Genomic DNA, 10,179 nt, shown 5'->3' on the forward strand with positions numbered 1-10,179 from the left:
CTTTCTTAATAGAAAAAAAAACGAAATCGTTTTAATTCAAAAATTCAAACAGAATGACGTTAATATTTAGAAAACGAGCTTTTCATTAAAAGTATTTGTTCTAATTAATAAGAGAAAAAGCGGAAAATAAAAATCAACAATAAGACTTAAAAAACGTTGTTTTCATTGTCACTGAAATGGAATCTAGCATTTCCAATCCAGTATATAATTTCTTCATATATCCAATATATACTACTTATTTGATATCAGGACCGTTGCCGAGTCATTGGCATCGGCCTGTACCTATCGGTATCGGCATAGGCCCAATTGTAGGCATCGGTGCACCCCTATAAATTATAGTTGAAATTGCCAAATTACAATGAAAAAATGCTAAATTAAAGCGAGAATTGGCTAACTAAAACACAAAAAGGTGTAGTATAATAATAGTAAAATTGGGGGGCATCCATAAAGTACTTACGCAGATATGGGGGAGGGGGTTACCAAAAAACGTACAAATGCGTACAAGGGGAGGGGGTGTTCAAGACAGCGAGTACGCACGCGGTTTGACTATCTTTCACAAGAATTATTCCCAAAACTTGATCTGTATATTAAAAAAAAACAATGAACTTCTCGAATGAAAAAATCTTGTTTTTTCTTCGGTCTTCGGACTTCGGACTCCGGACTTCGGTCACTGAAAGAAAGTAGAAAGTGAGCGATCGCTGTTCAAATTATTTTTTATCTTCAGTAAAGTCGATTGGACATTAATAGCAAATTTTTTTTTAATTTTTTTTTTAATCACGCATCCTGGTTTTTATCTTTTTAATTAACTAATTTTTATGATTTTAAATTAATATTTTATTATTAACTTTTAGTAAAAAATGTACTTTTTCAAATTATTATTAAAGTTAAAATGTATTTTTTCTGATTATAAAAAACAATTATTTTTAAAAACAACTGTTTTAATGCTAATAGAGACCAATACTTTTTATTGCGAAATGTCACTGCAATTAATTTTAGTCAGGTTATTTTTTTTTACGTTTTTCGCTTTAACGACACTCAACTTATTACTAAATCGTTTATTTTCAAATAAACAAAAACTTTTATCTTTCTATTCGAATAACTGAATGCTTTGCAACAAAAAAACAAAATGTTTATTTCCAAGATGTCGAACGAATTTGTTGGGAACGAGAAAATCTTCAACTCCTTTAGAAAAATAAGAAAGCATATTCAACACTTGAAAAACAAAAGCAGTATCAGCACGCACAGGAGTTATGGAAAATAGTAAAATATGATCAGTCTTTATATGAAAAAAAAGTAAACGAATTAAAAGTGAAAGCAACAAAGTCAAAAGGATTAATCATGTCATTCTGGGGAAATGCTTTATCACCGCCTATATATGTTTACACATATATGTATACATATATATATATATATATATATATATATATATATATATATATATATATATATATATATATATATATGTATATATATATATATATATATACATATATATACATATATATATATATATACCAAGGCTGTTTCACGCAATATAAAGTTGGGCATTGCGTCACGAGTTTAGCAAAAAAAAAACTATTTCTGCATAAAAGTATAAAATTCAACAACTTTAAAATAATAATTTTTTTTTCTATAAACGCTTTTATCTTCTAATTAAAAAAATATGAAAGATCTATTCTTCTTATTAAATAAATAATTGCATTAAACGGAATAGAAGTAAAAGTTGTCAAAATGTTGGTCATAATTTGGGATCACTTTTCTGATTTTTGCGATTTTTACGGAAAACCTGTCTTAGGCCAACTAAGATTTGATAACATAGCTACATGGTTGGTGGTTGAAATTCGGAACACTTATTAATGAATGTCTGTTCTATCTAGATTTTTACAGACTTTACAATTTTCTATATAAAAAGTTAATTTTTAATACATTTATATTTTTGTTTTTATTCGTTTTGAATAAAAAACATAATTTTTTTGAAAAGTCTGTGGAATTAGTAATATTTAAACCTTTTATGAATAAGAAAATCAAAAAATTATTTACTGTACCTCTAGCTATGTTAATAAATATGTTTTCAAACTTGGTATGTTTAGCACTAAATTTGTTTTTTGCTTGAGTTTTTGAAGCAAAGACCTATGTTACGTCACGTAGACTTAAATGCCTTGGATTACAAAATCGCCTTGGATTACAAATCGCCTTGGATTACAAAGGGTTTGCGTAAGTCTTCAAAAATTAAACAAAAATTACACATTAATTACTTAAAATGTAAAACAGATGAAAATAAAATTATATATAAAAATTACGCTAAACTTTTTGAAAGCCTCAAAAAAAAATATTATTTAAATTTACTAGATAAATATAAATTAAATTTTAAGCGCACGGGGTTTATAATAAGAGAAATTATTGGCAGCAAAAAAAGTACATCTCACCCTTTGCCAAACATGGTTAAACATAATAATGAATTTTTATATGATTAAAGACAAATTAAGGAAGAGTTTAATAAATATTTTGTGTCTGTAGGACCAAATCTTGCAAAAAACATTCCTATAGCAAACAGCCTAATGATTGTTCTATGTTTCCCTCTAAACTCTTACTTGAACTCTTTTGAATTATCTTTTGAAGAGTTTGAAATTGCATTTAAAATGTTAAAATCTAACAAAGCAGTAGGCCCTGATGGTATTAACGGCAACATTATTATAAGTTCATTTGATGTTTTAAAAGGTATACTCTTTAAGATTTTTTCGATATCAATTAAACAGCGAATTTTTCCACAAGCTCTAAAATCAGCAAAAGTCATATCAATATTAAAAGGTGGTGACGTTGAGAATATAAGTAACTATCGTCCAATTTCACTACTTTCTGTATTCTCTAAAGTTTTAAAAAGAATTTTGTACAATAAAATTTATAATCATCTTACTATAAACAATTTATTATACAGCATTCAATATGGATTCCAAATAAACAACTCCACTGAACATGCCATTTTACAATTTACAAGAAATATATCTGACTCATTTGAAAATTCTCAATTTACTTTAGGTGTTTTCATTGACTTGGCAAAAGCTTTTGATACTATTGATCACAAAATTCTTTTTAAAAAGTTGGAGTGGTACGGAATTACTGGAAATATATTAATTTGGCTTAAAAGTTACCTAAATAATCGGAAGCAATTTGTCTATGCAGATGATAACATATCATCTAATTTATTAAATATTTCATGTGGAGTTCCTCAAGGATCCATATTAGGACCCCTCCTATTTCTAATATATATTAATGATCTGCCAAAAGCTTCTAACCTGATGAGAATTATGTTTGCTGATGATTCTAACTTATTTCTTTCTCATAAAAACATTTTGACACTTTTTAGCAACATGAACATTGAACTAGCCAAAATTTCCGAATGGTTTAGATTAAACAAACTATCATTAAATATCGATAAAACTAATTGGATTCTTTTTCATCCTTATGCTAAAAAGCACCAGCTGCCTAGCAACTTACCCTTTCTTTTTATCGATAACATAATTATTAAAAGAGTTCTAGTGACAAGATTTTTAGGTGTATATATCGATGAAAATCTTAATTGGAAAAGCCACATTGCTAACTTGTGCAATAAAATTTCAAAGAGTATAGACATTTTATACAAAATAAGAAACTTTCTAGATAAACATACCTTAATTCAGTTATATTATTCGCAAATTCATTGCCATAATAATTATGCAAACATTGCTTGGGGTAGCACTTATAAAAGTAAACTTAAACCTTTCTATCGGCAACAGAAACATGTAGCACGCCTTATAAATTTCAAGGACCGTTTTGCTCACGCCAAACCTCTTTTATATGATACGAAAGCACTCAATATATATGAGTTAAATGTTTTTAATATTCTTTGTTTTATGTATAAATGCAAGACCCACCTATCACCCGTTTCTTTTCGTAACTTGTATTTACAAAGAGATAGAAATAAATATATTTTAAGGAACAATAATTTAATTCGATTTATCTCAAGAATGTAATTTTGATTCATTTAAACAAAATCTTGAAAAACTCATTTTTTCAACTGATAATATACTAATCTACTTTTAAATTTTAAATTTTTTTGTAAATCCCTTATCTATATTAGTATATGTATATATTTAATGTATATTCTTTTTTATTTATTTATTATTATTTTTTTTATCCACAAGCAATTAGCGGTTTCTCTGTGACAAGACCTGATGGTCTTCTTTGAGTAATCCGGGTTCTTTATATTTATTTTTAATATTTATTTCTTAACGATATCTTGACTTGTTAACTTTTATTATTGTAACAAAGTTTCGTTTATTTAAATTGTAATAAATATTGTAATAAAGAACAACAAAAAAAAAAAAAAAAATGATTTACAAAATTTCACCCTCGTTTTATTTTGGTTTTTAGTAAGCTTATCAACTTTGTTAAATTATCTTCACATACATAAATATTTTTTAAATATATCTTTAATATTGATAAATATATTTAATTTCCACTCAAACTTCTTTATTTAAAAAAAAAAGAAAGAAAAATATTCGTAATTTCTGCGCGTTTATTCAAAAATCAATGAAACTTTTGATACTTTATTGAATGTTAAAAGATAAAACACTTTATTGCTGTTTATACGCTTTCTACAGAACAAAATTTTCTGTAATATTTCAAAAGTTATAAAAGTTTTAGTAACACAGTTTAAAAAAATAATTTGAAAAAAAACAACAAGCCGTATGTCCACCTTGAAGCAGCCGTGATATATATATATATATATATATATATATATATATATATATATATATATATATATATATATATATATATATATATATATATATATATATATATATATATATATATATATATATATATATATACCGTAATGCATTGATATGTATATATCAATGCATTACAGTATATATTTTGACGATTTATGAATCGTTGAATTTTGCTACAATTATCATCCTTACCTTAATTCTAAAAGAAAAACCTTGTGGAGCAATTGAACAATTTTCAAAGATTCTTTTAGTAAAAATACTTTTATGATGTCATATTATTATGTGATGCCATATTTCCAACCAACATAACGGTAAACATAACGGTTAAACATAACGTTTTACATTTATATACAAATATACAAATAGCTGTGGCCAACACGCTTTAGACATTTATTACTAATTTAATACGCTTAAGACATATTTATTACTAATATAACGGTAAACATAACGCCAAACTTTTCATTTACCGTTATGTAACCATTTTGTTAGCGTTATATTTTTTGCGGTGTAAAACAAGAAAAGGGGATTTTAAAGATAAAAAATTTATTTAAACCATTTATATTTTTTATAAGCTTTAATTTAAAATACATGATTAGTTTGCGTGGAGATAAAATTCCAGCTATATTTCTATTCATTAATTATTTTAAAGCAATTGCTTTTTTATTATGAAAAATGAAGCAATAGTTGTATTTTTGTTTATTTTTTATAAAATAATAAACAAAAATAAAACAACCATAAAACAATTTAATAATTTAATCAACTAAAATAACGATTGAATAAATTGTTTTTAAATCTAGGTTCAAAAAATGCAACATTCTGCTTTATTTTTTATAACTATGAAGAAATTTTATTATTATTATTTTTTAATAAATAAATTGCATCCTTTTGTTTAATATGTTGAATTAACTATATTTTTGTTTATTTGATTTTGCTAACAATAATGTTTATACGATGGTATATGTAAGTTTTGAATTTTTTTTGCAAGCAAGACTAGATTTCTATTCTCAATTCTCAAACTTCTAAAACTCTTCCTATCATTACATATAGAAAAATAGTACCACAAAAATCATTATTAGGACCGTCATCAATGACTTTCACATTAATTGTTATTGTAATAAGTAAGTTCTTAAATACCATCGCTTTTTTTTGACAAACAATAATTCTCAAAATGTCTTTCTACTTATATTTTTGATAAAAGTTTATTACTTTAAAATATGCTTTGCTTTTTCTTTATTGTATGTTCAGTGTCATTGTTTCTTATAACAAAATAAAGGCATATTACCATTAATTCAATTATTTATTATTTATATGTTTATAAATATGCAGAGAGCAGCAATTTATGTAACTAATATAAAAAAATGACTAACCAAAGATATTTTTTTTTATAAATAATAAAACAATAAATTTGTAGGAAAAATTATTATACTATTATCAATTATATATTTCAAGCGGAATTAACAGACAATCATAATATTAATAATGTATCTTGAACAGGAATAACTGAAGCAATCCCGGTGCCCAATTCATTTATAAATACAAATAAAAAAGATTCTTTGCAAAAAATATATAATCTAAAATGAACGACCAATCTTTCAGAATATTAAAACCGGTGGGAAGTTTGCATAATAATCTTTAGAAAAGGAAACAAAAAAAGAAATTGAGTTGAAACTCAGAAGATATAATAAAAAAAAGAACTGTGACAACATAAGTGGATGTGAGAAAACGTTCTTAATTTAAAATTTAAACATTTTTACACAAAAACTTTCAAAAACTAAAATAACAAAGCATTAATCCACTAATCTTATTCAAAAACTAATTTGAACTTTTTAACCCATTTTAAAATCATAGCAGTTTTTTGAATAACTCTTTTAGATAAGAACTTAGATACTGGTTTTTAACGCTTTAAAATCTTTTTTATATGATTGTCCATATCATTTTTTAATCTTACTGTAAATGTTTTGGTTATAGATGAAATTTGTTATATATTTTTGCCAATAATTATCCATTAATTTTTATATTTAGGATGAAGATCTTGTTTATTTTTTCCTGCTTTTGGGTATTGCTTTATGGTGCCGTCAATATTCGACAGCTTGGTCACATTGCAAGCGAAATATCTCGAACTGGTATCGAGACCAGTGAACAAAAAGAGATAATTAATAATTTGATATTAAACAATAGAGAGAAGTGCCAAGCTATACCTTTTATCGAGTACATCAATTATGAAGGATGTGATAAAGTTTCAATTCAGAATCTTTTATGTTTTGGATCATGTTATGTTAAACCAAAATATTTTGTCAATGAAAAACTTGATTCCAAAAATATTTTTGGCAATTGCCAACCAGTCAAATTATTCCCACGACTGATTTATCTCAATTGCTCAGACGGAAAGAAGAAAAAATTCATTACTCACAATATAACAAGCTCGTGTAGTTGTGCTGGTTGATTATTTTTATTATGAATTTCGCGGAAACAACAAATAGTATTTCTTGACTTGCTTAAAAAGTTATATTATAGTTTATTTTAAGCAGCATAAAGTCAATAAATCAACAAAAGAATAATAATATATTAATGTTAAAAATGTAATTAACAAAAACTTTTAGATTTCATGTAAATTCTTATGACGTGTTTAAAACTTACACAAAAACTTAATAACTTTTTATGTATCCAATTTAAAGATTAAAAATAAGTGCTAAATTAAGTTAACTACACTTTTATTTATTTTTTAGTGCTCTTCTAATAGGGGATGTCTATTAATTACGTCAATAATTTTTTGGCTATTTCTACCTCCCCCCTCCCCTTTGTCAACAACTTGTCAAACTTTCAGAGACCCCCCTATAAAACCCCCCTCCTCGCCTTTTATATGTAAAGTAAAAATTAAAAAAAAAAATTAAACATTTTAAAATTGTAGTTGTAGTAGTAGTTTACAACTTCAAGAAAAAGTGTTTGAAAGTAAAATGCTTAGAAAAAAAAACTTAATTCAGCTTTTAACTTATAAACATTTTTTAAATATATAGAGCCATTTAAAATTACAAAGGCTTGCTCTGAACAAAAAGTGAATAGAATTAAAAGTGATTACTACATGCAACACTATTGGTTTAAACTTCTTTCAGTGCATAAAAGAAGGTAAAAAAAATTAAATTCACTCAACTTATCGAAAAACTGCAAGTCGCTATTATGTCAATAATAAAAAAATTGTTCTAGTTATGGAATTTAAAAGAACAAAGAGAAACATTAAAACTTTGATGGAGGACAGAATTCCTCGATATTTTCCGAAAGTCATACTATGATAAAGAAATCGCAACTATTGAAATTTTTGATAAGATCTTTAAGATCTTTTTTAACAAAACAAGTTTACAATTTTAAGTTGTTATATTACGGTTAATAATTGCAAACTTAAATTTTATATATATATATATATAATTAATCTGAAAGTTAAGAAATATATATATATATATATATATATATATATATATATATATATATATATATATATATATATATATATATATATATATACATATATATATACATATATATATATATATATATATATATATATATATATATATATATATATATATATATATATATATATATATATATATATAAATTAGTAGAAAATCACTTAACAAAAATTTTTCTCATTTTACAGTGTAAAATGAGAAAAATTTTTGTTAAGTGATTTTCTACTAATTTGTAATTGCTCTGTTCTATTAAGAACATTGAGCACTCTATTTTGTAGAATACATTTTAAAATTGTTTAAATATATATATATATATATATATATATATATATATATATATATATATATATATATATATATATATATATATATATATATATATATATTATATATATAATTTTTGCATAAATAACGTTAGCATTTAGATATTTTGGGATAACGGTAGTAACCAACGTGCCCGTCAACAGACTTACTTCTAAATAATGTTAAATATTTATCATAATATTTTTATCATATTTTATGTACAGTGCAGAGTCACACAACGTGAATGTGCCAATCCTCCTTACTTTAACTTTAGACCTAATCCAGTTCCACATTGAAAGCAAACTAATTCTGATAAAGTCTAGCATAACAAAATAATGCATTTGATAATTTGTATAAACAAGGGGTTAGCAATCTTTTGGAACGGAAGACCCAAAGTTTATAATTTATAAAAATTTTCCAGTTTTTAAAGAGCTACTAACATAAAAAATAATAGTGTTACGAGTAAACATCTCACGTGTGCTCATTTAGTTCTGTATGTGTCAGGTATTTTTAAAGCGCAACACGGTTTAAAAAAAGTAGAATATAGAAAATGTTATTAAAATACTTAAGGTTGGATAAGTATGTAACATAAGGTACAAACGCTGCCTAATTTTCTTTTTTTTAAATTTAGTTTAATTAATTTTAGTGGTCAATAATTTAAAGTATTTACAACAATCCGTAATAAATTTATAGACTTTAGAAAAATCATTAATGTTCTCTATGTTTAAATTATCAACAAAGATGTGCTGCATCAGGCACCTCTATACTAACAGCCTTAAGATACTTGTGGATATCTGCGACACTAGTACCATACTTTAAGAACATAATAGAGTACTGGAAACATATTTGGAGAGAGTTAATTTCCAGTTATCGTTTAAAAATTATCTTTTAACTAACTTAAATGTTCCCCCCTCCCCTTTGTCAAAAATAGTCAAAAGTTTCCCTTCCCCTATTTTGTTGACGTAATTAATGGACAGCCCCTAGGAAAAAAGGTGACAGCCCTAAAAAGAACCATCTTTGAAAAGTTCTTGTTTAAAACATGCTTGTATTTAAACTTTAAATTGCCTATTTGTTATTTGCCACAGAGATCAAAATTGACTTCATTGATTTGTTTTCGAAAATAAATCGTAAACATTTTAGTTTAAAGTTGTGTAATCATCCTGCCCTTGTTTCTTGCAGGTGATGAGTTTTATAAAACAAAATACTTCATAAATATTTTATAAAAAATTTATGAAGAAATATTTTTACAATTGAAGTTATTTTATTATGAAAAATTATTTTTTACCATTTAAATTATGAAGCAATTGTAAAGAAAACGCTTATGAGACAATTGTAAACAAACGTTTATGAGTTAATTGTATACAGAACGCTAAGGGGTCGTCCATAAATTACGTCACGCTTTTAGGGAGGAGTAGGCGATTTTGTGACAATTTGTTACGAGGGGGAGAGGGGTTGGGTTTTATATTTTGTGATGCAATATTTTTTTTTAGTTGTAAATCTAGAGAAGACTTTCTTTTAATTAAAAGAGTATCTGACCAAACCAAAACCCACAGTTGATTTATCAACATGGTGATTGTAAAATCAACTACGCTTAAATCTTACTTAGTCGATATGTACACTCCCTAAACGGAGTAGTTACA

The 10,179-nt window shown here is 25.3% G+C and overlaps 1 long non-coding RNA gene across 2 annotated transcripts in view; it reads left to right on the plus strand.

Moving 5' to 3' along the window:
* Window positions 1–7,370, plus strand: part of LOC136085124 (uncharacterized) — a 35,477-nt gene extending 28,107 nt beyond the window's left edge. The window contains exons 1-2 of one of the 2 annotated variants that reach the window (XR_010641101.1): window positions 6,168–6,486; window positions 6,795–7,370. This is a non-coding gene — a long non-coding RNA (uncharacterized LOC136085124). Of the gene's footprint in view, window positions 1–6,167; window positions 6,487–6,794 lie in introns of those variants that run through there. The other variant, XR_010641100.1, reaches the window with a different exon arrangement.
* The last annotated feature ends 2,809 nt before the right edge of the window (window positions 7,371–10,179 follow it).

The sequence above is a fragment of the Hydra vulgaris genome, chromosome 09 (assembly GCF_038396675.1).
Source record: "Hydra vulgaris chromosome 09, alternate assembly HydraT2T_AEP".
In the NCBI taxonomy this organism is placed as follows: Eukaryota; Metazoa; Cnidaria; class Hydrozoa; order Anthoathecata; family Hydridae; genus Hydra; species Hydra vulgaris.